Raw genomic sequence first — 26,626 nt, forward strand, 5'->3', positions numbered from 1 at the left:
GAGGAAGACGAAGAAGGAGCAACAAAGTGAGATCAGAGGACCGGCACCAGAGATTGGTGCCAAACCCTGCCAGGCTGCTTGTACTTCGCCAATCACCAAGGCAGACTTCACCAAGAGCTGGACACCCTCCCCAAACCCTTGGAGTGCCACCCAGCACCTCAGCAATGAGGAAAGATCTCCCTTGGAGTGGAAGAGCCATTTCCCTGCACCAGCAGACACTAACTGCAGCTACCCAGTCCCACAGAGGGAGCAGCACCCCAGCAAAAGGTCTTCATGCTCCAGATGGTCAACTGCATTTCCCCACTAAAGTTGGAGAGCCCAGGACCCCCAAGAGCCGCCCTACACCAATACCCTGTGTACCAGAGCACTTACCGCAACCAAGGCCCTTTTGATCCAGCGGCTTACCAGGAACAGGTACTCTAATATCTTATATTCATCTGGGCCCATAAACACATATTCACACCACCTGGTAATAAACCGCTGGAGTCAATTATTTATGATTCTTTACCATTTCAAGATTAGCCACTTCTTATTCTCAACTAATCTTTCACTGATCAAAAAGTTCTTTCCTCTGGTCAATGGACCATTAGTTGAACTAGCTGATGGTGAATTGACATAAAATAATCTTCTTAAATTTGATGAAATGACTACAGACTCGGACAATATTTTAAATCTTTATCTAGATTAATTTCATGTGAACCACTTACAAAGTACAGTATAATCTCTGTCAATCATAGAAAGGAAGATTTGATTAATCAATCATCAAACACATGCTTTTATATCTTGCAATGACTTAAGCTCAGAAAGGAGAGGATAGAGAGAAAAGAACATTGGCACATACACAGAAATATAATTACCTAGCATGGTGTGAAAACCAACCCTCTGGCCGAGGAACTGGTAAGGGTCCGCCGGGAAAGATCAGGCGACAAAGGCTTCAGGACAGGATAGATGACCTCTCTACTACTGACGCTTGCGTAGCACCCTTCCCTGACACTCTCTTCCTCCTCAAGATTCTTCCGCGATCTTCTTCTAAGTAAATTAATTTAAGATAAAGTGGCTCTGCATTCGATTCTTCTTCTGCGTCTCTCGTCACTCGGACAGCATTCCGATCTCAATGCTCTCAGCATCGACGTCTCTCCGTCTCTCTCTAAGACTAAGAACTACCTCAATTAAACTCTACAATATTCATGTACCTCCCAGAAATGTTTCAATATCATGAAACTACTAACTCTGATTGGACAGGCAAAGGAGGATGATCATCACACCATGCTTAGTTTCCAATTTAGTCTTTTAGTCCATTGTTAAAATTCCCACCCCTTAATTTGTATTCATAAATCTTTATTTCCTACCCGTATTCTTATCAAATTTGAAACAAGTGTAAAAATTCTCATGTATTTCTATTCATCCAGAGGGCTTGGGTACTGGTTCCCAGGGTGTGTATCTTGGACTGTGTTCAAGTGTCATATCACTTCCTTCGGTCACACCACGCATGTGCAGAGATCAGGTGGCCAACATACAACTCTAGACTCATACGAAAGGCCCAAAATACGCACTAATAAAAGAGTCAAAAAGACATTTGTTAATTTAACAAATAAATGGTATCACTGTATACCACTTATCTCTACTCTAATCCCATTCATTGATTAATGCTTTCCCCGCATTAGCATTAGTAAAATAGTTTGTGTTAGTTTCAGCAGAGCAGATGCTAAGCATGTGAACTTTCAAGCAGCCATTTTAATAGCGTCTGCGCATGCGCAACAAATTCCCTCCAAGCGACAGCTCGTCATACAGCGTAGATGCAGCTGACGCATGCGCAATAAAGATTTTCCCGTTTGCAGCCATTTTAGGATTTCACTCGAGTTACTAATTAGTAAAACACGTAGGCAAGATTCTCTTTCTTGTATGTTCAATGTTGTGCGTATTAAATTACACAATACATGGTTCATACAATATTAGAAGTTAAATGAGAGTATTGTCTTTCAGCAAGTCTCTTTTTCTAAGAGTCCTTGCTCCATCACTTTGCTTGTCCAGACTGGACACAGTGTCTGCTGTGTCCAGTCCGGACAAGCAAAGGACCCTCGAGGGACATCAGGATCCACAAGGCCAGCACTGAGAGTGGCCCTGCTTCCCTGTTTGCCTGTTTCCCTGTTTGCCTCCCTTCACCAGGTCTACGACACTGAGTGAGCGCCTCTGACAGCAAGACCCCGCTCAACAAATCATCTATGCACCTGAGCCCCACACCCCGAGTCCACAGAAACCTTCAGTGTCCCTGTGCCTCAGAGACCCTCATGAACCGAGTCCCCCCTTTGGGTTCTGCTTGCAGGGTCCACCAGTCCCTCCTTGCAGACTCTTTTCCACAGGTACTTTTCACATTGACTACAGTGTCTTGAGGCTGCCCCCGCTGAAAGTACCTCTACACCGGGACACAACAGAGCAGGTAAAACTGAACTCTTGGTGCTTTCTTGGACCTTGGCCCCTTCTCACCATAAGTTCAGAAGATCAGGCCTGTAAATTGTTTGCAAGTGACCCTATGCAGTGAATGTTTCTCCCTTAGGATAACATTATCACGTTCGAGGCTCATGCCTCATATCTAAAAGCTGTTATGTACTTCTGTTTCTACTGTAAAATTTGATAACGTGTAAAGAACTAACCCGATTAAGAAGTTCTTGCTTTTAAAATTATATAAAAGCAGATGTTATTTTTCTACATCGGTCATGATTGTGTGTCTTATTTATTGACTCTGTGGGTACAACAAATGCATAGCACTACCCCTTGATAAGCCTAAACTGCCCGCCCATGCAACCACAAAACAGAGCATCTGGGATTATTAATTTAAGCCTTGTAAGCCAATAAGGGTTGTTTTGACTTTCTACATAGCGTACCTCATTTTAGTACACTACATAAAAAACACGTCTCCTACAGTGGTTTATGGTCTGTCACCCCAGGTGTATACGTTAAGAACTCAGGAAGGTTATGTGGCTAATCAAGCCTAATAAATACAAGGGTCAAGTTGCACATTCAAACAAATTACAGTCTATAGAAATGGTCCAAGGCTTATATTGTTATAAACGTCAGAATATGTTTCTTCCTTTACAACAGAGGGGTGTTGTATTTACAGCTTGTGTTGGTATTCTGAATGCAAGTGCCAAAATGCCAATCCAAACCCATGTTTCATCCAAAACATTATGCAGACTTTTTCAAGGCTAAATTGTAAAAGGATCCGGTAGTTAGGTGAGTTAAGGTTAGATGGATATAATTAGTGGAAACTTGACAATGATTATTCAAAGAGAGCGTGGCAAGACCTGATTCAACAGAAATCACAGACTCTCTGCATAAGCATGAAAGCATAAGTAGAAATAATACAATAATGCATAGTTGGCAGTCGCTGCATGACTCTGCTATAGCATGCACAGTTTAATAGGTCAAAAGGTAGGAATCCTGCTGTGTGCAGCAGGCACTACTTATGCGTAAGAGTTTAAGTGGCCTTACTGTTATAAGCTATATTCACTGTGCATGGTAGGACTCCTTTTTAATTTATCAAGATGTGTCAGAGTTGTAAAGCAATCCATGCAGAGCAGATCTGCTGTGCTAAGCTTTTATCATAGTCGAACTGGGACAGAAAATAGGCCCAGAACCAAAATAAAAGTGGCCACATTAGCGAATAAGATGGCTAAAAAAGTGGCACACATTTGCAAATCTGGCAAGTCTGAATTTAAAGACATACTGCATAGGAGTTTTGGAGGGTATGGATTTGAACTTGCTGCAGCGAATGTTTGTGGTAATATCAGTGAAATCAACAGCAAACACCGACCCACCAAACAATAAAGCAGGCCAACAAACACCCAAAAACTGGCCTACACACTAGCCTGCCAGACCTGCCCTTCTGGCACTGCCAGATTGCATTATTGGCCAATCTGACCCGGCTTTGATCATATACACCTTAAAGTGTGATCCTCCTTGGGGGCCTTAGACTATTAGGAGCATTTTCAGGAAATGGAACACGACCCTTTAAAGCCCAGGGGCAAAATAGGCCAGCTCTAAACTGACTCAAGCCACTAGCGGGCATTTTCCCCAGGGCTCTCATTTTCACACAGTGTCTTGCAGTCAAGGACGTGGCTGGGCATTGAGACTGGGCACTGCGTTCATTTAAATCCATCAGACTCCAAGTGATGCACTGCCTTGTGGTTACCACAATAGCGCCACCAGCTGGGTGGAGGAGAAAGGTACAAGTTATACTCGCTTCCCTGGCCAGGGGACTGTAATACCTCAGAATCTAGGCACAGCCAGGTATATACTCCTAGAGCCAAAGAGACTATTCAAACGATTCGGGTGCCGTGTAGGGCAACTCATGTAGGGTCCCCCACTGCAGAGAAAATGAAGATTGTACCTAGAGCTTCACACTAGTTAGACGTTAGCATTAAGGCCAGACCTGCGTGTTTCTTGTAACCCCCTTACCTGGATGTCCAAGGTCACTGATGCTGTGTGTGGGTGGCCAGGATTGATTATCTCCCTGAAACCATGAGGCGGCTTATACTGCATCAGCATTTCCTAGCTGTGGCATTAAAGAACTACTGTCTGTGTCTCTTAATGCATAATGTATACTCGAATCCCTAATCTGAAGAACCAGGGGCGGCATTTATCCATCTTAATATGTGGCACAAGCCCAACCTTCTGTTATATGCCTTTATGCACGTCACCACCAACACAGCCATATATGAGAAGTTAACCATGTAAGAGTTAATGTCAGTTTTAAGAAACTAGCAGGCCACATCAGTGTGCAGTCCTGCACCAGTGAAAACCACTGAGACGTAACTGTGTCTGTGTGTTATGTTTGTGTGGAGGGGCTGGGTGTGAGAGGAAGCCCACTGTGGGATCAGTCTGTGTGTCAGAGCTTGGCTCTCTTCTGTGGTCTGGTTTCATATCCTAACCCTCCCTACCGTGATTCAAAGTGTGTCACTGTGAGCAGGTCAGTGGTTCAACTCTGCAGTGTTGCACAAGTAAACGAAAGGAGAGATTACTACTTCTTTGGGATAATTTGTGGGGTGTTTGGGATTTTATGGAGGGTAACAATTTAAAGTATTCAGAAGTAAATACCTTTTTTCAAGGATAATCCAGGCTTCATCGGAGTGTGATTTCTTTCCTGTTAAAAAAGCAAAGGGAACATGTTTGGTTTAGAGGATTAAAACACACACACACACACACATGGTGCGTCAGAAAAGCTTGCAAACAGCTCATTCATCAAGGGCTATCGTTTGAGATGCATAAGATTCGGAAGCAAGAGTATCAAGGTCAGGACAGACTTTGTTCCCAGAGAATTTGCTAAATTAAATACAACTGGGTAAACAGTTCGTGAGTCATAATTAAAGGGTTATTCCTTCAGCAAACATTAACGGTAAACATAGCCTATGCGTGGGCGTAGAACATCCAGGATGTTGAATTTAGCCAGCACTTTGCTGACGTTGGTGGTGTATATTCACTGTAGCCAATGCTTGATGCTTCACGTGTAAACTCCTACCTTGGCGCTACTTACGGAGGCCAGATTTAGCTCGACAAAGCTGAGCAGCACAACCTTTGAACCTGGTAACTGCAGCCTCCCCTTATCAGGCTAGGGTGTCCGTATCTCCTTTCCACCAAGGGTTTCATGGCTGCTCTGACTAATATTCCTGGTAGAGCATAACTTGGGTGAGAGCCAGTGACAAAAACGCACAATACAATAAAGGTACGTCAAAAGTAAAAACATTAGGGCCAATTCAGAAAGGCTTTCAGGAGTAGTCTTGTAATACTACTGCATGTATTCTTAAATACCTTTGTTAATTGGTCACAAAACATCTGTATTGGGAATCAAACTGAAATATTAAGGGAATATTCATATAGAACTCTATAAACTGATGAACTGTGCCCTCTTTGCTCCTCTATTAAAAAGGAGTTGAACATTTCCGGGCCAATTCATAAAGACTTTTGTGAGCATGTGGATTAGTACTCCTTTAGTATTACTTCACATACTCCCTAATGCCTCTGTGAATTGGCTACAGGAGTAGGGTGAACAGGCATCACGGATTTGCCCGGACGGTCCCGGGTTTTCACCAGTTGTCCTGGCAGATATCGGTAAGAGTGCCTCATGTCCCGGTTTTTTGAGAGGGTAAACTGAAAACAGTGAGGCCCTTTTTTAGGTGTTCCAAAGCAGGGCTAGTAAGCAGCTGTTATGAGTAAGCAATTAAATTAACGGGTATGATGCTGGTTTTAAAAATTACATTCTATTTACTTTCTTAGTGTCTCTTCTGTGTTTCTATGGGGATGAGAGTTGTCATTCTTTGCCACTTTATTGTTGTAAATGTGCAGTCCTTCTATTTTTGCGAAATGTCCCTGTTTTTGGGTCGCACGATCTGGTCACCTTATACAAAAGGCGATGCTCCCATAGAAAGTGTAGGCTTCTCCAACCACAATGTCCACAATACTCTGTGCCATATAGGGATTGAATACGCTGGCTCAGCACAGAGCCGAGCATACGTTTTTATGCACTTGCAGTGTGTAAAGAGAATTCATTCAACCAAATAGTTGTACGACTTAGTGCATTATTTTAGACAACACTCAGAAACAAAACGAAGCAAACCCTGCTCACTGTTTCTGAGTTCTACCATCAGAAAATCAAGAGCTAACCGGAAGAAATGTCACTTTAAATGAATTCATTTTACACAAGGACGGCACATTAAAAAATTTTTACATTGACAAAGCCAATAGGTCTCCCCTATGAGTTCTATTGATTTTGTCAATGTTTTTAGCCATGCTGTAACGCACCCTACTTGCTGCCCAGCATGGTTGAATGAAAAAAAAAGTTACATTCTACAGGACAATGGCTATTTTTCTATTGTCAGATCAATTTCAGATCAGAAAAATAAGTAATGTGAATGCAAGAGGGAGATCCTGGGGCAAAGGAAGAAAAACAAGGATGAAAGACAGCAACATGGTGCGTGCGGGGAGGGAGAGAGCAATACAACTGTGGGTGGGTCAAAAAAGCACACAGAGGAGAGAAAACAACATAGGAGGTAGAAAAAGGTCCACAAGGGAGACTGCTGGAAAACATCAACACACTCTCATGGAGTTCTTAAACAAAAAAAGTTGCCTAAAAGTGAGCAAAGGAAGCATAGAAGACAGCCAATCAAAGATATGGCAAGGAGGCTATGCTCCACAGAAGGGACAAACAAAAGATGGAAAATAGTAACAAGGGCTGTATGATAGAGCCACACATGTCTAAACCACGTGTGCCTCTACCACACAGCCCAAACCACTTATGCGTCTTAACCACGCATTCCTTTACCACGCATGCCTTTACCACACAATTTCATGGTAAAGGAATGAATGGTAAAGGGGTATTGGGTGGCTAAGGTCGCAATGCCTCTCCCCTGCCCTAAGCTACAAACACTCTACCTCCTCCTCCCGCCCAAGGTGCAAATTGGCCTGAAAATGACCCAACCCCCACAGGCCTAAAAACGACCCGACATTCCCAGCCCTGAAAATGACCCCCAAACCCCCTGCCCTGAAAACAACCTTGAACCTTCATCCCTGGAAAACGACTCTGACTCGCCCAGCCCTGAAAATGACCCGACTCCCCCAAGCCCTGAAACGACCCGAGCCCCCCAGCCCTGAAAACGACCTTGACCAACCCAGCCCTGAAAACGACCCGAAGCCCCCAGGCCTGAAAACGACCTTGACCCGCCCAGCCCTGAAAACATCCCTGATCACCTCAGCCCTGAAAACTATCCACTCAACCCATACAAACTACCCCCACCCAAAACCGGTACCAGCCACACTTACCTCACTGTATCACCTCTTCCTGTCATCTTCCTGCTTCCGCCGAGCTGCAGCTAGACCGTGCATTTCCTTAACCACGCATATGCGTGATTAAGGCATATGCGTGGTTAAGGCAAGCATGGTAGCGCTTGCGTAGTCCGAACACGCTCGCCTCTGCCCGCATTGTTCTGACTGCTTCCCTGAAATATGCAAAACTCACTGAATAGAAATCAAGCAGACAAGAGTGACAGTAAAGCCAACCAATGGTGAGCAATAGGTGGGCTGCAAGCTCATATAAGTTCTTGGTAAGTCCGCAATATGGGGCAGATGTACAAGAAAGTGACGCATCTGTAGAGATGCGTCACTTTCCCTGCACCATCCTGAGAAACCCTTGCACCGAAATGGATACACAGCATTTACAATACGGCGCACCATGGCGCAAGGATTGGCAGATGCGTCCGAAATTCGGACACATCTGTTGGAGCAAATGTCACGCATTGCTGGAGTCGTGTCGCAAGCACGGGGCAACTCCAGCAATGCATGAGGAGGCCTATCCTCATTGTACTGCGTCACTCCTCACGCCTGCTCCAAGCAGGCTTAAGTTGTTGACGCAGCGGTGGCCCAGAAGTGGTGCAGGGAAATATTGTAGATTTCACTGTGTCACTTCTACAAGGCTTTTTTGAGTTGGAATGGCCACCCTGCAAACATTTTACCTGATGCAGGTATAATTGTGACGCAGGGCATTACAACGTGACACATCTCCCTAGATGTGTCACGTTGTAAATGGGACACATTTTTACGCCGCCGCTGCGTCACAAAGAGTGACGCAACGGCGGTGCAAAAATGATGCAAGGGGCTTTTAAATCTGCCCATATGTCTTTTGCAACCAGAGAGCATGCACTGTCTGGCTGCGCTGTCTGGTAGACTCGACTTAACAAGCACACAGCTCTGCGCTAAGTCAGTGCAGGCCATCACAATAGGGACACTGGAGCTTTGACCTCCTGTGCCTGGGACCACCTCTCCTAGTGGCCAGTACTACGTGGTGTAATGTTCGTACTTGATCATCAAATTAATGGCACCGCCCAGTAGTCTGTATATCTGAGGTATGCAGAATGAAATCTGTCTATATGATGAGCTTTTACTGATAACCAGATAGCAAGGTAAACACATGAAGTAACTTTAAATACACTAGCAATTAAACTGGCCCAATTATGTTGATATTGTGTTATCACTTTGCCACCGGCTTTGCACTTTCAAGCACACAGTGAATGCAAACTTTATGCGATAGTGTGCCACTGGGAAAGCCTGACTGCTGACTGGTGGGTGCCTTGCTTCCAGAGCCAGCCATGGTGAGAGAGGAGAGAGTGAAGAAGCAGTCAGAGCACTCTTGTGGCTCATGAAAACACATGGACAGACAGGATGGACATGGCTGCCTTTACCTGTCTTTTTGCATTTTGTTGCAGAATTAGCAAGCTGCTAGTCAACACATGTAATATATCCATTGTTGGCAGATGGCACTGGAAGCGAGCTTGCATTAGTTACAGATTTATTTGGCAAAGCAATGTTGGTGCTCTACATCAGCATGCACACATGGTGGGGACAGGAGCTTGTTGTGTTCTGTTGCCCGTGTTTATTGTGTTAACACTTTGGCTGCTGATACACATACACGTATGTTGTTATTTGGTTTCTTGCATTGTGCCACTTCAAAGCACTGAGGTGAGGCAGGAGAGATTGGAAAGACAGAGCACGAGAGAAAGGAAATGAAAGCTGAGAACCAGACAGAGGAGTAAACAGATTGCATGCGAATTAAATGATCATCACCAAAACACTTGAAGACTCACTCGGAGGTTCCTCAGTAATCTGCTCAGTAATTCTGACCCACAGAGTTACTGATACTGGATACATTGGTTATTCTAGGTGGGAGGAGGGGATGTGCAAAGGAGGGGAAAAGAGTTACCAGTGATTCCTGCCCCAATTCCCTCGGTAAACTCCTCATTTCCCCAGGTATTTCACCCAAAGATTCCACCTGCTTTTTGAAGGTGTTGTCTCCAGGTTAAAGTTACAAGATTTACGAAGTTAATATGGATCTCTTAGTTCCAGTGCCCCAAATAACGCCTGTCCTGGGCCCCATTGAAATTATAGTGGGACTCTGAATCAGGCACTTAAATGTCATCGAATGAAATGGCAGTCCATTTTGGGAGACCAACCTTAGGTGCCTTCACAGCAAGGAGGTGTTAAAAATGAAACACAGCACATTGGGAAGCCCACAGTCTAACTTGAGTTTAATGCAAATAGCGAGCAGCTTGGGAAAATAATGTAGATTTTCCTAGTTATTATGACGGAAAGTCTTAATTTTATTAAAGACACGGAGGCGAGTATTATGCTTTCTTATCTTGCATTTTATTCAACAGCAGCCAAGATAAGTGTAAAAACTACAGTTCCCAGAGGGCCAGGCAACAACTGGGCCATGGGAACGAGAAAAAACGAGATAACAGTAACCAATCAGAGGACACATAATAGATAAGCGCCCACACTGACTGCGCAGCTTCCTCTTTTCGCTGAGAGACAGTCAGATAACAATAGAGAATAAAGGAAATATAGCCATAACCAGAAAGAACGCCAAAGTCCAGGAGCAGAAGTCCTTAATCAGTGGAATCCATAGCCAAAGTCCAAGGAAAGGATCCGAAGGAGTTGGAAGAACCAGAGGAGACATCCAAGCAGGAGATGAACGGAACCGCTGGAGAGTAGATCTTTTATGAAGCAGGTGGCAAGGCCGGATTCGCTGTAGGGAGGGAGAACACATGTTAGTAGTGTAGCGGCGGGATAATACTCGCCTCCGTGTCTTTAATAAAATTAAGACTTTCCGTCATAATAACTAGGAAAATCTACATTTTATGGCAAGACCGGAGGCTCCTATTATGCTTGTTCAAAGCAAATTAACAACATCAGAAGCAACAGAATGAATAGGCTTACAATAAAACATGCGGAAAATACTGTCATTGGACCAATCTGCTGATCTCAGTATGTCCTCTAAACGGGAGCCAGCCCAAAAGGCCTTAGAAGCCATGGCTCCCCGAGCCGAATGTGCTCCGAAAACAGAGACATCAATACCGGCAAGGGACATAACCCAGCGAACCCACCTGGCAAGGGTAGGGGAGGAAACAGGAAGGTGAGGGTTACGAAAGGAAATGAGGAGTTGAGAACAAGAGGGCGTTCTGAGATCAGCGGTCTTTTGTTCATACATTTTCAAACACTGTCCCACACAAAGCTGGGGTTGATCGGGAAAATAGGGATAAAAAACAGAGTCTAAGTTAGTCTTCGTGCGTCTGCGAATCTGGAACAGCACACCTGTAGGGGAAAAATGGCGAGAAGAAACATCCAAGGCTCTAACATCAGAAACCCTTTTGATAGACACCAAGCAAAGCAACATAGTAAGTTTGGCTGACAACATTTTGAGAGACAAAGCAGAATTAGAGGGCCAATTCAAGAACAATTTAAGTACAACAGAAACATCCCACAAAAAGGTATACTTAGCCAACGGTGGTTTGGAGCATCGAACACCCTTGAGGAGGCGACAAATCAGAGGATGAGCCCCAACGGGCTTATCATCAATGTGGGCATGATGAAGGGAGATAGCAGAGCGATAAAGGTTAATAGTCCGATAGGCCTTCCCAGCGCTGGCCTGAGAAGCTAAGAAGTTGATAACAGAACTTAGAGAGGTTGAAAAGGGATCGAGAGACCTTTCCAGACACCAGCTTGCCCAAAGAGACCAGGCGGATTTGTAGGCTTTGGAAGTGCCCGGGGCCCAGGCCTGGTTGATAAAGTGAGCAGCCTCTTGTGAAATGAGGATGTTAGAAGGGGGAGGCCGGAAACTTTCCAGGCCGACAGAGTGAGGGAGTGGTCCAGGATCAAGCTGTGACGCTCGCCTAGAGGGTTGAGAAGAAGATCGTCGAAGGATGGCAGAAGTACAGGAAAATCCATCGCCATCTCCAGAAGAACGGGGAACCAGATTTGAGCTTGCCAGAAAGGAACTACCAGTACCAGCGAGGATTCCTGGTGACGAATTTGCGCCAGCACTCTGTTGATCATAAGGAAAGAAGGAAAGGCATAATGGAGTTGACGAGACCAAACTTGGAGGAAGGCATCCGTGGCAAGAGCCAAGGGGTCTGGTCTCCAGCTGTAAAACTGGGGCAATTGGGAATTGAGGCGAGAAGCAAAGAGATCGATAGAAAAGGGACCCCATAAAGTTGAAAGAGAAAGGAAGACGGAGGGACAAAGCCTCCAGTCGCTGGAGTCGCGCAGGAACCGCGAGTGCCAGTCTGCTACTGAATTGAGATTGCCCGGAAGGTACTCCGCTGTCAAGGAGAGATGATGGGCCAGACAATATTCCCACAGACTTTTCGCTAAGTCTGCTAGGGGTTTGGACTTTGTGCCGCCGAGATGATTTATGTAGCGAACCGCAGAAACATTGTCCATGCGTAAGAGTATGGAACAGCGGATCCTGTCTTTGGAAAGACTTTTGATTGCAAAGGAGCCAGCAAGCATCTCTAAACAATTTATGTGCAGTCTGGACTCCTCTCTTGACCATGCTCCTCCAGTCGAGATTGGACCACATCGGGCGCCCCAACCCGATAGACTGGCATCGGATTCTAACACAAGATCTGGGGATGTGGCGAAGATAGTGCGCCCGTTCCACGCATCTAAATGGTCTATCCACCATTGCAATTCTGTGCGGGACTCTTGGTCTAGGGCGATGACGTCTGAGTAAGCCAGACCTTGGCAAAGGTGCCTGATCTTCAAGCGTTGAAGGGCCCGGTAGTGCAGGGGGCCCGGAAATATTGCCTGAATAGAAGAAGAAAGAAGACCGACAATCCTGGCCAGAGATCTGAGGGAAATGACAGAAAGATGTAGCACCGAGGTGATTTCCGCTTTGATTTTGGAAATCTTGGAAAGGGGAAGGCGTAACGACGCCGCCACCGAATCCACTAGGAAGCCCAGAAATTCCATGTTCTGAGAAGGGACCAGAGAAGATTTCTCGAGGTTTACCAGAAAACCTAAGTCCAGAAGAAGACACTGAGTGGTCTGAAGATCTGTGAGGAGACCCTGTTTGTCTGAATTCAGGAGTAGAATATCGTCCAAGTAGATTATGAGACGGATACCAAGAGAGCGAAGAAAGGCGACCACTGGCTTCAGCAGTTTCGTGAAGCACCATGGTGCCGAGGAGAGACCAAAAGGGAGAGATGTGAAACAGTAGGTCATACCTGACCACTGGAATTGGAGAAACTTCCAGTGAGACTGGTGGATAGGAACTGTGAGATAGGCGTCTTGGAGATCCAAGCGAACCATCCAATCATGGGGCCGAAGGGTGTCCCTCAGATGAAGGATCGTCTCCATTTTGAAATGACGATACACCACAAAGTGGTTGAACCATTTCAGGTTTATGACAGTGCGTAACTTCTTGTTCTTCTTTTGAACTAGAAAAATGGAGCTTAAAAAGCCTGTAGAGTCGTAAGGAAAAATTTGAATGGCTTGTTTTTGTAAGAGAGATTCTATCTCGTTTGAAATGAGATTTGCCATGTGCAGAGAGAACACGGGAGGAGGAGGGGAAAAGGTCTGGACAGGAGGAGAGTAAAACTCTATAAGATAGCCTTGAACCGTGGTGAGGACCCACGGGTCTGCACTTATGGAATGCCATTTTGGTAGAAACAGTTTCAATCGACCCCCTACAGGAGGGAAAGAAGACAGGCTTACCTGGTTGATTGGAGTTGGAGTTGCGATAACCTTGACGCCCTCGGCCGCGGAAACCACGGCCTCGCTGTGGGTAAAATCGCGGCTTGTATTCTTGGGTGTTGTCGTAAGAACTCTTGGAGCCTTGATTGTAGGGACGGCCGGAAGAGCGACCCCTGCCTCGTCCGGCCCGGCCAAAAACCCGAGGGGCGAAAGTCTTTTTGATAGATTGCTGAGCCTTGTCAAGAGAAGCGAAGGTAGAGACAAATCGGCTGATGTCGCGCACCAAATTCTCCCCAAAGAGAAGACCATTCGCCTTTGAGCCGGGGTCCATAGGAGCAAGGTTGGCCAGCTTGGGATCCAATTTGATCAAAAGGCCCTTACGTCTTTCGTGGGTAATGGCTGCATTGGCATTGCCCAGAAGGCAAAAGGCACGTTGGACCCACATGGAAATGTCCTCGGCTGAAAGATCAGAACCGTCAAGACGGGCAGACTCTGCCATGTCGAAGATACGGGCTAAGGGACCCACAATGTCCAATAACTTGTCTTGACACGTGGACCATGCCTTGTCAACCCCACGACGAGGGTCCTTGCCAAATTTAGAAAAGAATGTAAGGAGAGGTTGGTCGATGGAAGGGACGAGGGTGATTTTATCAGGGAGGGCGGGTTTAGGACACTCAGACTTCCACCTGGAACGCACAGTCGCCTCAAGAGGGAGACGAAGGCGGGCGGAAATGTATGCACCAACATGGTGAGAGGGTAGCCATTCGGTCGAGTTTGGATGACGAATGGAGGACGGGTCAAACATAGGGAGACCCTCCGAGTCAAACACTGGCTCAAAGTTAAAGGAATCACATTTGGGAAGTTTGGGGGGGGGGGGGTCAGTGACGTCAAAGATATCAAATAGATCGTCAGCATCAGGCATATCATCATCTGTGTCCAAGATGGTGGAAATCATTAATTTTTTCATAGGAGACTCTGTGTGCTTGGATTTTTGCTTCTTTTTGCCCTCGGAACCGACAAACCCCTTCTTAGCAGGAGGCCTGGGAGGCACTGCGTCCTCGTCCATAAGCGAGTGAGACTCGCTAACCATAGCTGACTTTTTAGATTTTTGCACAGAAGCAGAGTGTTCCACCTTGCGTTTTCTGCTATCCCCCGCAGAATGGGCCAAAACCTTGGACAACATGCTGACCATGGAATTTTCCATATTTTTTGACAGTCTTTTCATAGACACTTCCATTGCCTGTTCAACAGAATTATTGATAAATCTGTGTAGGTCCTGCTTGAGAGACCCATTATCCATAGAAGAGGAATTTTCCTCAGAAGAGCTTTCATTTTCCATTGCAGCCAGAGCAGGGTAGTGAAGGGTTAATGTGAATGTGAAAAATACAGGGGGCGTGAACAGGGGAAAGAGCAGGGGCGGGCCGACTGAAGCAGCGAGGAGACCGGGCTGAAGGCAGGCAGGCAGCCGGCTCCGAGAATGTAAGTGAAAGTGGCCGGGAAACGGAAAGCGGAGCAAACGTTGAGAGCGGGAAGTCGGAAAACAGGCTCCGGCGCCGGTGAGGCAGGCGAGCTCCAAAGCGGTAAGAACGTTCGCGAACAAGCGCGAAGACCGCGGAGCGGGCGAGACCACTGCAGGGGCGGGGAAGGGGGAGGGAAACAAGCGTGAAGCAAGCGGAACAACTGAAATGTAAGGAAGCGCACAAAGCGCCAGTCAAAGCAGCGCAATAGCGCGTGAATACCAGAGCATAAACCAGCAAGGAATATTAAGCATTAATCATAAACATGCATAAATATACATCAAACAAAGCGAGCATAGATAAGAGAACACTTATCTGACTGCGAGCAGCAAGAAAAGAGGAAGCTTCGCAGTCAGTGTGGGCTCTTATCTATTATGTGTCCTCTGATTGGTTACTGTTATCTCGTTTTTTCTCGTTCCCATGGCCCAGTTGTTGCCTGGCCCTCTGGGAACTGTAGTTTTTACACTTATCTTGGCTGCTGTTGAATAAAATGCAAGATAAGAAAGCATAATAGGAGCCTCCGGTCTTGCCATAAAATTAAAAGCCAACTATCAGTTCAACTGACCAGAGCTCTCGCTAGTGATTAAATACATAACATTTAATACAGTTTATATGATTTTCTCTGAATACAAGTCTATGGAACCTAGTCACCTGTCAGAAACGTGTTACTTACAGCAAAAACATATCTAACAAGCAGGTTGCAGGATTATCTCCCCAAGGAAGAGCAAGGCGTCCTTGAGGAGGAGATATAATTTATGAATGCTATAGTGAGCGCATTATTCTCCCCTAATCCCATTTCCAGATGCCAGAACGGAAGTGAGGAAATGGTATACATAATGTGCAAATGTACAACCTTAAATACCATGGTTTCTGGGCCTGCTAGTGTCATAAAACCTAACAAGTATATTAGAAATGAATGGGTACTTCAAACCCATATGAAACCACATTCATATTTGTTGATGAAACATATCACTAAATACATCACTATGGGGCAGATGTATCATCCCCATCATTTGCGATTCCCAAATAGCGATTTTTCGGAAATCGCTATTTGGGAATTGCAAATTGGGATGTATGTAGAAATTCGCTATTTTTTAGCGATTTCTTAAAATTCCTTAATTGCGATTAGCAAATTGCTAATCGCAATTAAGGAATAATTTCCCATTCATTTCTATGAGCCAGGAGGCCCATAGGAAGGAATGTGAAGTTATTCTCAATTTGCGATTCGCAATTTGCTAATCGCAAATTGAGAATAATTTCAAGGGTGCAGGGGTGTCCAAAGGACACCCTGCTGCACCCCTGAAACGTACATGTGTGCGCACAGGGCCACTGTCAATTATCACTGGTCATCTTATTCTTTATTATACTGTGGAGACAGCACCACCTCATTCTCCCCATCTTAATGTTTGAAAAAAAACATTATCTTATTTCTTAAAATAGGCATCATAACTGATAAAAGGCATGTATTATTACAAGTCTTCTACAGAATTAAAGATAAAAAAGACACTGGTTTAACTACTATATTTTCACAGCGTGCGTACTCAACTGCATGTGTGGTGTCATTTTCAATCCAAAAACACACAAATGTGTGTATGTGCACTACATCAATTGTGACTTGTTATTCACTTAACAGCATGCTTCTTACCCTATTTGATTCTTTTTCAAGGGCCATGCATATCTGGCAGGGGGAACCATGCTATAGTCATACACTTGTAAGTAAAACATGTACAATAATACATTTTGTAACACCTTTTAGGTCTGATGAATCCGGTATTGGTTATCCTAATAATGCATATTGATGTTGAAGGAAGAGGATGCATTTTTTTTAAATGTCGTGGTCATTACTTGCATTTCAAAGCTCCTGCCAAGGGTATTGCTGGCAAATGATATATACCTACCAACCGGTCGTTTCAGAGTCTCAAAAAAGTATGTACGACAAATACAAGAGCCACATGACATTAAACCCTAAGGTGGTACAAAAGGGGGTGGTGATGGACGGAGCATCTGAACCAATCAAACACTCACACCCAGTCAAAAGATCTGGGTTTGATCCATCACCGTTCTTTAGCCCACTCTGCCACCCCAGTTCAGACATGGCTATATGCAAATCAGTTTGACCCTGTGCCTCATGGGAACAGTCCAGCCCGAACTGCCAAGCCATGCCTTCCCTGGACCGGAAACAAGCTTCCGAGGACCGGTTTCTGGCATTACAGCCGTCTTCAGCCCGGCTTGCTTGAATCCAGTGGCAAAGTGAGCAAGGGACTCACGTCTGAGCATACCCTGCCACACTTATGGCGGCCAAAGCGGTACAAAAGGGGGTGGTGATGGACGGAGCATCTGAACCAATCAAACACTCACACCCAGTCAAAAGATCTGGGTTTGATCCATCACCGTTCTTGGCCGCCATAAGTGTGGCAGGGTATGCTCAGACGTGAGTCCCTTGCTCACTTTGCCACTGGATTCAAGCAAGCCGGGCTGAAGAAGGCTGTAATCAGGCCCGGACTGGCCATGGCGGGCACGTGGCAATCCCCCGGTGCGCCGCAAGGGTGGGGGCCGGTTTTTGTTATAGGGTCGTTTTTGCAGCGTAGCTGCAAAATCGGCCCTTTAACAAAACCGGCCGAAAACCGGCCCGGCAAAGAGCTCTGTCGCACCCCCAGGGGGCTGGCCGAGCACTTTGCCAGGGCCGGTTTTGGTTCTCCGTCCGGCCCTGGCTGTAATGCCAGAAACCGGTCCTTGGAAGCTTGTTTCCGGTCCAGGGAAGGCATGGCTTGGCAGTTCGGGCTGGACTGTTCCCATGAGGCACATGGTCAGACTGATTTGCATATAGCCATGTCTGAACTGGGGCGGCAGAGTGGGCTAAAGAACGGTGATGGATTAAACCCAGATCTTTTGACTGGGTGTGAGTGTTTGATTGGTTCAGATGCTCCGTCCATCACCACCCCCTTGTGTACCGTTAAACTCTAAGGTGGCGTAAAGTTAATGTCAAGCTGTTTACGGTTAACAGATGTATAATTTGTGCCTTATTTCAAGCTCCCGCCAAGGCTAATGCCGGTGATTGATAAACCCTGTACATCTGTATTTTCTCAAGGCTCTGGAGAGTCTGTGAGGAGTCAAGTGCAGTCATAGCCTTGTGGCGCGAATAGGTACATCCATTCCTGTCAACATTCCCGTGACCCATGGTATTTAGTGAAGGTCAAGATAAAGTGAGTTTCAAAGCTCCCACCAAGCATTTGATATTTCTTAATGCAAAATGGTATGATGGAGGATAGGGGTAACATTAGCAAAAAGTGTAAAGGTTCTTTCCGTTACCCATTGGGTTTTCCCCTGGAAAGGAACACATTTGATCATGACTCCAAGGATTCTATTTCGCGGCTTCAGCAGGATATATGAGTCAGACCGCTGCCAAACAACTCTCTGTTCATGCCCGGACATTTAACCCCTTCAGTGCTAATGACAAGGGTAACTCGTCATGGAGTTTCCATTGATTTCAATGGAAAGTGCATGCGGAGCCATAAAACACCTTAGCATCCAAGTGGTTAAAAGAAACAAAGGCGCGGGACAGTAACCCAAAATGAAGTCATCTGTGCACGGTCTCCCCGCTCTCGGGAATTGTAGTACAGACAATGCTTGGCTCTGTATGCAGAGTTGCGGAATCCATAAGAGATATATGTCTATGTGTGACAGATAATCCCTCTGGGAGTTGCAGTCATTATAGCGCTGGACTTCTTTTCACCCATGTGGCAGTATGGGTAGAGCTTGGCTCCATGTATGTACAATTTGCTCGTATTTACGAAGGTGCCTTCGGATGTTTAATGCCATGCCAGGTTAATTTGAAGTCGTTTTTTTTTTACAAAACTGGCTGCATGTATACAACTGGCATGTGTTTACTAAAGTGCTTTAAGATGTTTATTACCGTTTCGGGTTCACTTGTGGTAGATTTTTAACAAGACTGGCAGCATGTGTATGGGTTCTGGGTAAATCCTAATGACCAAAAAAAGGTTTTATTTGTTATGGGCCCCATTCATGGGGTTTTAATATTAAATCGTGGGATTAGAGATGCCAGCTCTATATCGGGGGTTAACACAGTAAGAGTGTAGTAGTGTATAAAATTTCCTACAAACTTCCTGATAAGACCTCCGGCAATGAAGGTCCGGTATTTCATAAGGGGTGTTGCTACTTGCGCCCCTTTATGCTTGACAATATGAGTATAATTAGATGTAGTTGCCCTGTGTCGAGATTTTGCCTCATTCTTGGAGTAAGGTCACCGTTGTAGCCTGAAAAATGCCTACTGCATCACAAGATTGAAGGCATGCATACATATGTAGTAACTGAAAGACTTCTCAGGTACCGTAGAATATTTGTTATCCAGCAGTTAGTTGCATCCATGGTGTAGTGAGCCACTCGGCCGCTACTATACTTTGTATCGCAGTCAACTCACTGGGCTGGGCTCGGATCGGGGAGTATTTAATAAAGGGTGATGTCAGCGCACGTGGCTGACAGCACAGACAGAGCACCTGTGTGGACGTCCCTTATTGCTGCGCTGCCATTACGAGTTAGGCCTACCCCGAACACTCCCTAGAAGACGGTTATAGCCCTGACCACATTCCCAGGAAAGTCCCTTGGTTGCACCCTCCCGGGGGCACCCTAGCACTGGTGTTTCTGGGGTATTACACATGGGATTTATTCATTGAGGCCTGTGGTGGTACTGGAAAGTTAATAAATCCATCTTTGCTCATATATGAGTATTTATTGCTCCGTTATAGATGGGGGACCTTTTTCAAGGATGAACCAGGCACAATCATTCTCTGAGTTTGCTCATCGAGGGTGCTTTTATCTGTACAATTCCTGTTTAATCTGAGAAATTGACCAACCAGTAGGTTGTCTTTCAATGATTTTGGATGAAAGCTATCATACAGCAGCAGGTTGTTTACATCCGCTGGCTTGTAATAAGCCTCAATCTTCAGGAGGTTGTCTTCTGCTCCTCTGCAATTCAATATAAATAAGTATTATTAAGATAACCAATACCAGATGAATCAGACTGAAAAGGTGTTAAAAAATGTACTACTGTACATATTTTATTTACAAGTGTATGACTACAGGATGGTCCACCTGCCAGGCGCGCATGACCCCTGAAATAAGATCAAATAGGGTAAGAAGCATAAATGTCAAGTGAATAACAAGTCACAATTGATGTAGTGCACTTACATGCATTTGTGTGTTTTTGGATAGAGAATGACACCGCACATTCACGTGAGCATGCACTACAGTGAAAATATAGTGGTTGAACCAATGTCTTTTTTGTCATTATATTATGTCGAAGACTTCTAATAATACATGCCTTTTATTATTTATAAAGCCATTTTTAAGAAATAGGATAATGTTGTTTTTTAAACATTGAGGTGGATAGAATGAGGCGGTGCTTTCTCCACAGTGTAGTAAAGAATACGATTACCAGTTGATATTTGACAGTGCCTTTACTGGTTCAGGAAGAGTAGGAAAGTGTGTGGAATACCCCGTTATTGCATCCTGAAGGTTTTATGGAAACGCTTTCACGTGGAAATATTTTTCTAATGTGCTAGAAATAAGAAAGTTCTTAATGAAATATCACTAATTTCCTGGACCCATGCATACAGATTTTCTGTTCTTTAGATCCTTCATAGGGAAAAGGGTAATATGCTACATTAGGAATTGGTATATGCAGGGTAATTTTCCATCATTTAGCCCTCCGATTTTAGGAACCAGGTAAAAAGATGTATATGTAGTTCTAAGTCTACCAATGCAGACATTTATGATTTTTTTTAAAATCAGACCTATAGTCTTTGTGAGAGTATTCAATTAGTGTGGTCACAACAGATCATATATTTCCAGAAATTATTATGAGCTGTTGCCTGGCAAATGATAGTTTTTATTCTTCTAAACAGTAAATCTGACTTATATTTCAGTGCTTTATGTGCTCCATTAAATATTTATATAGAATATTCATTCTATCTTATCCTGATTTGAGCCATTCCTCATCACTCTCATTTCATACAGCTTGGTTCGTTCAAGCTGATGGAATGTTGGTGATGAAGATTCTAAGGGGGTCAGAGAAAGACAGGTTATGGATGTGTGAGGGGATGAATGAGCTGAATATAAGTTTCTAAATAAACCTACAGCATATATCTCATGGATCTGTCATCACTACAGACTGTTTATTTTAATCTCTAAACCCAAGAAGGAAAGTCAGGCCCTACTTTCCCGTCTTCGTACAAACCTTTTCCTTAGTCTTTTAAGTATATCCAAGCAAACACGTTTCCTTCCTTAGTTGCGATCTGTTCCTGCTAGTCCTTTGCTTGGGTCCTATTTTTTCTTTTCTTTGTCTGTCTTGACCTCCCAACATTCAAACATGTTTAATGACGGCTAGCACCTACATATTTTTCCTCAAGAACGTCCTGATATTACCCTGTAAAAATCTAAGTGCTTGTAACAATGACATGCTTTCTTTCAATTTAATAGCAACAAGGGACCCCAACTTTAGTCTGTAGGGACCATGGGGAGCATACTTTTGAAAAACAACAGTGGTCCCAAACAAAAGTAATAATGAAAGAATAAAATATAGACAGAGTCAATCTATATTTACAGGACAGACATGTCCAGCCGGACAGGGGTCTTCCAGAGATTTTACTCAGTATTTATGTATTGAAGTCACATAGAGAATACCTTCCAACAATCAACCAAAGTGGACAACAAGCCAGTTGTTGCTATTAAATTCACTTTGCGCAATCGGTTGATTGCAAGGGTTTTTGTTCCCTCCACTTCTCCTAAGTGGTCCTTGCCCTCCGGCACCTACAGCTGGGTACCTTTTCCCCTCCCCTTGTTATGTCTGACCCAGCACCCTTATACTCCATTGAATACATAAACAAAATTTGTGCAGGCCCTTCCTTGTTTGACACCCCTGATGCACCATCTCCAACCGGTAACACCAGCTTACCAGATGATTTAGAGAAATACAAGAAAAAACATGCACGCCTAGAACTGATGATGCTCATGCTGACGCAGTATCTCAAGTCTAACACTATACCCCTTGGCTTACAGGTGAGAAACATTCCGGGTGTGTTCACTGACAACCCCAAATACATCACAGGGTTTAGCGGGATTGGTACTACCTGTTCGCGCCACTGGTTAGTTCTTGGGATTGATACTGCTATTGAGGAATTGAAAAAACTAGACGATATTATTAAGGATTTGGAGAAACAAATCATAGACGACAAAACTATTGTTGATACAAAGTCCCTCTTGGAGAAAATTGATAAAACAGTTGCCGAATTTCACCGGATAGAACAGAACAAAAAATCTAACAAGGTAAAGAAGGACATCAAATTCTTTTCCTTGGAACGTACCTATCCCTATTTGCAAAAAGATTTTTATCTTAACCGCAACTTCAATCCAAACCAGCAGACCCCTAGACCTTGGGGACGTTTCAATAAAAGGAACACAGTGGTTGGGTTCACAGACTCGTCAGCTGATTCATCTGACAATTCGGACACAGGTGAAGGAACAAGTGGTAATCAACGCAATCCCTCTCATTTTTTATCCAGAGGCAACCCAGAACCCCAAAAGAGAGGCAAAGTGAAACAACAACAGAGATGGCAGAATCCTCCTGGGGAACGCCAGACGAGGCACAAGTTTTACCAATGGTAACACCTAACTGTGTCCACAACCTGATACCCATCTTCAATATTTCGAATCACGTACTCACTGAATGTGAGTCGTCACTCCTCCAAAGAGGACTTTCCTTTGTCCCTGCTAAATACCCCAATTTCTTGGATCTTCAATCTGAACTGATGGTCTTTTTTCGTAAGTTAAGACTACGTTCCTATTTCGAACTCAATCCCTCTGAGCCTAAAACCACTGTCACACCCTTTAGACCACCTTCGACCTTCTCTCCGGCAGCCAGCATGATACCGAGAGAGATTGTTACATTTGAGAAGGTTATCTTGAAAGAGATCTCTGAGTTAGAGAAATCCCATCTCTTCATACCTTTTAATATTACTATTGAAGAAAAGAATGCCATCTCAACCCTGAAAAATAACAACCAGCTCGTAGTTAAACCTGCTGATAAGGGTGGTGGGATTGTCCTACAAGACATTGGGAATTATAAAGATGAACTATTGCGTCAGGTTTCCAACACTGATCATTATTGCAGGTTACCCTGCAATCCCACCAAGGAACTACAGACTCTCATCAGACATTTGACAACTGATGCGATGTCAAAGGGCATTATCAGCCAACATGAATTCAATTTTCTAAACACCTCCAACCCCAGAACACCGGTGATATACACCTTACCGAAGATCCATAAAAGATTGGATAATCCCCCCGGCAGACCTATCGTCTCGGGATGCGGTTCAGTTCTTGAACCACTGGGCCTCTATGTCAACTATTTCCTAAGAGACTTTGTATCAACAACCCAGTGTTATATTAGGGATAGTATGCATATGATAAATATCATAGAAAATCATGCCTTTGACCCTAACATCGAGACTCTATGTACACTAGACGTCGAGTCTTTGTACACCAATATACCACAGAGGGACTCCTTGCTAGTGATGGAGAGCATTCTCAACACCCGACCCAGCCCCCATAGAGTTCCAACTATATTTATCATCCAACTCTTAGAAATCTGCCTCACTCAAAACTTCTTTATGTATGACTCACAGTACTACCAACAAGTACGTGGGACATCTATGGGAGCTGTCTTTGCTCCCACGCTGGCGATTCTTTACATGGACTGGCTAGAGACCAATACCATCCTGTGTCCCACGAATCCCTTTCATCAAGGTCTAAAAAAAATAAAATAAAAAAAAAAAAAAAAATTGGAAGAGATACATAGACGACATTTTTTTGATCTGGGCGGGCACTATCCCTGAACTAGATGGGCTCCTACACTGGCTGAACCACAACTGCAATGGTCTCACCTTCACAATTGCTCACAGCCAAAGCAGCATCTCTTTCCTTGACTTGAATATTCAACATCATGAGGGTGAGGGCACCCTGTACACCTCCCTCTTCCGTAAACCTACGGAGAGAAACACACTGCTACGATATGACAGCTGTCACCCCAGGGCTCTGAGGGACAGTCTGCCATATTCTCAGTTCCTGAGACTGAGAAGAAATTGTTACAAAAAGGAAGACTATTTCTGTGAGGCTAACATACTATCGAGTAAACTGAGGTTTAGAGGATACCCCAAGCGTCTCATCAAGAATTCTATGAAGAGAGCTTGGTACTGTCCTCGGGAAACCCTCCTGGAACCCAAACCCAAAAAGACCACTGAGAAATTGGTTTGTGTAACAACGTATTCCCCGGTCTCCAGTAGGGTGAGACAATGTGTCAAAAAGAACTGGCACATTTTAAACTCAGGCATATTGAATTGGGACACTCCTTTGTTTGCCTTTAAGAAAAACAAAAATCTCAAGGACCAATTGGTTAGGGCTGCGTTACCATCCAGTAGAAATGTAACCCTGAATGACCATTGGCAATTACCTCCACTTCTTGGGCACGCCCGCTGCGGGGCTTGCGTTGTATGTGAGTTTTCAATTGATGGCAAAGAATTTGTGTTCAACAATGCAAGAAATGCTCGTAAAACCTTTACCAACTGTAACAGTCAGAATGTTGTATATGCCATCGTCTGCCCATGCAACCTGATATACGTGGGCCAAACCAAGCAGAAGGTCAAACTGAGGATTTCCCAGCACCGAAGCCGCATCAGGTGTAAAACACCCAACGCTCCTTTGGTGGAACACTTTGTGGAGAAAGGACACTCCGAGAACGACATTCACTGGACTGTTATTACACAAGTCATAATCTCACCCAGGGGCGGAGATCTGACACGCCTCTTGAACAGAGAGGAACTGAAATGGATTTTAAAGACTGATAGTCTGAACTCGGGGCTCAACGTCCAAGATGAATGGACTGCCCTTATCTGACACCTCTGGTCTTTGGTTAGACAGGGTTGTTTACAATTCATGACTGTGCCTGTACAATAACAATTATGTGCCTTTCTGAAGTAATCATTTTGTACTGGATGCTGGTGTCATTCAACTGTTAAAATGTACGTCTGTTGTAATTCTTTTCACAACACTGGTCTTCTCCTAAACGCGCCGGGTTCCTTAAGCATGCCCTCACCCCTTCACGTCCACTGCCCTAAGATGGCCCCCATGTGGGTCCATCTTCTATTTCTATGCCCTGTCCTGTCCTTTCATTACTCTAAGATGGCACCTATGTGTGTCCGTCTTCTATTTCTATGCCTAATCCTTGGACCAATCCGGTCTAAGCATATTAGACACTGGCTACCCTGCGTGTTGGACGCCAGGAAATCACTCAAGCCGACTAATCCGGTAAGTGCACCCCTCCTCCCTCCCATCGGCTCCGTGGTTAATTAATTTCTGCATAGTACTGATGCGCCCCCCCTTTTGACAGGTATCCTGGCCAACCGACGGAAAATACTTTATCCGCGGCTCCCGCAACCCGACTCTGGTGAGTGGCTGCACGCCGAGACAGAGCCTTCGCGGCTCTTCACTTTTAAGCACCGCACCTTCCTGGTTCTGACCCCCTTTTACTCTTGCAGGGCTCGCGGTTGTATCATCTGCCTGAGGAGCCAGCCTCTCCTTCATGAGGCGACTCGGTAAGCCTGAAACCCTTAAAATAGTCCGCGCCGCTTGCCCTTCACGTCCACACGCCCGCCGCATATGAAAATCGTCTTCACCCATTGTTACTTTTCCCTTCACTCCTGACTGCTTTTATGAAACCACTTGCGCCGATATCTCCACACGCCCACGCGTTTGCTCGGAATCACTTTTACACGCAATACAGCGATCCTGTTATCAGTCACTGCGGCATCTCGAAGACACTCTCACTGTCCTTATCAAGTCTCCATCATCCGGGTCACAGTTATTAGTGCACATCACCAGCACTATAGTCCACGTGTCTCGGTTGACCGGTACGTCGTTGTTCACTGGTCTCACTCATGTCACCAAGTTATTGAATTTTATCCCTTGTATATGTTTTGAATATCTTCTTTCTCTCCCCCCTTTTAGGCATTTAGAGGCTTAATTAATCTAAGGCTTTTCATTGTATTTGTCCTGATGATGGTCCCTGATATTTTATAGGGGTCCGAAACGCCGTCGACCTTTTTATGCACTTGAACTGAAATGTGATTACTACTGAAATGTCTAGTGCATTTATGTTATACTCTGTACAATTGTACTGTTTATAGAGTAACGTTGGTTTGCCTTACAAAGCCCTTCTCTGCTGTCTATATCACCGCTTGTACTCGCTCTGTCAGTACTGGACACAGGCTTGTTGTCCACTTTGGTTGATTGTTGGAAGGTATTCTCTATGTGACTTCAATACATAAATACTGAGTAAAATCTCTGGAAGACCCCTGTCCGGCTGGACATGTCTGTCCTGTAAATATAGATTGACTCATGCTTTCTTTCAAGGCTGAATAACTCCTGCAAGTTATAAATAATCTAGGGTGGTGAATATAAGAACGTCCTTAATGTAACTTGCTTAACATTGTTAAGTCCCATATAATTTACTTAGATGACCT

Source organism: Lissotriton helveticus, chromosome 10 (assembly GCF_964261635.1).
Source record: "Lissotriton helveticus chromosome 10, aLisHel1.1, whole genome shotgun sequence".
Classification (NCBI taxonomy): domain Eukaryota; kingdom Metazoa; phylum Chordata; class Amphibia; order Caudata; family Salamandridae; genus Lissotriton; species Lissotriton helveticus.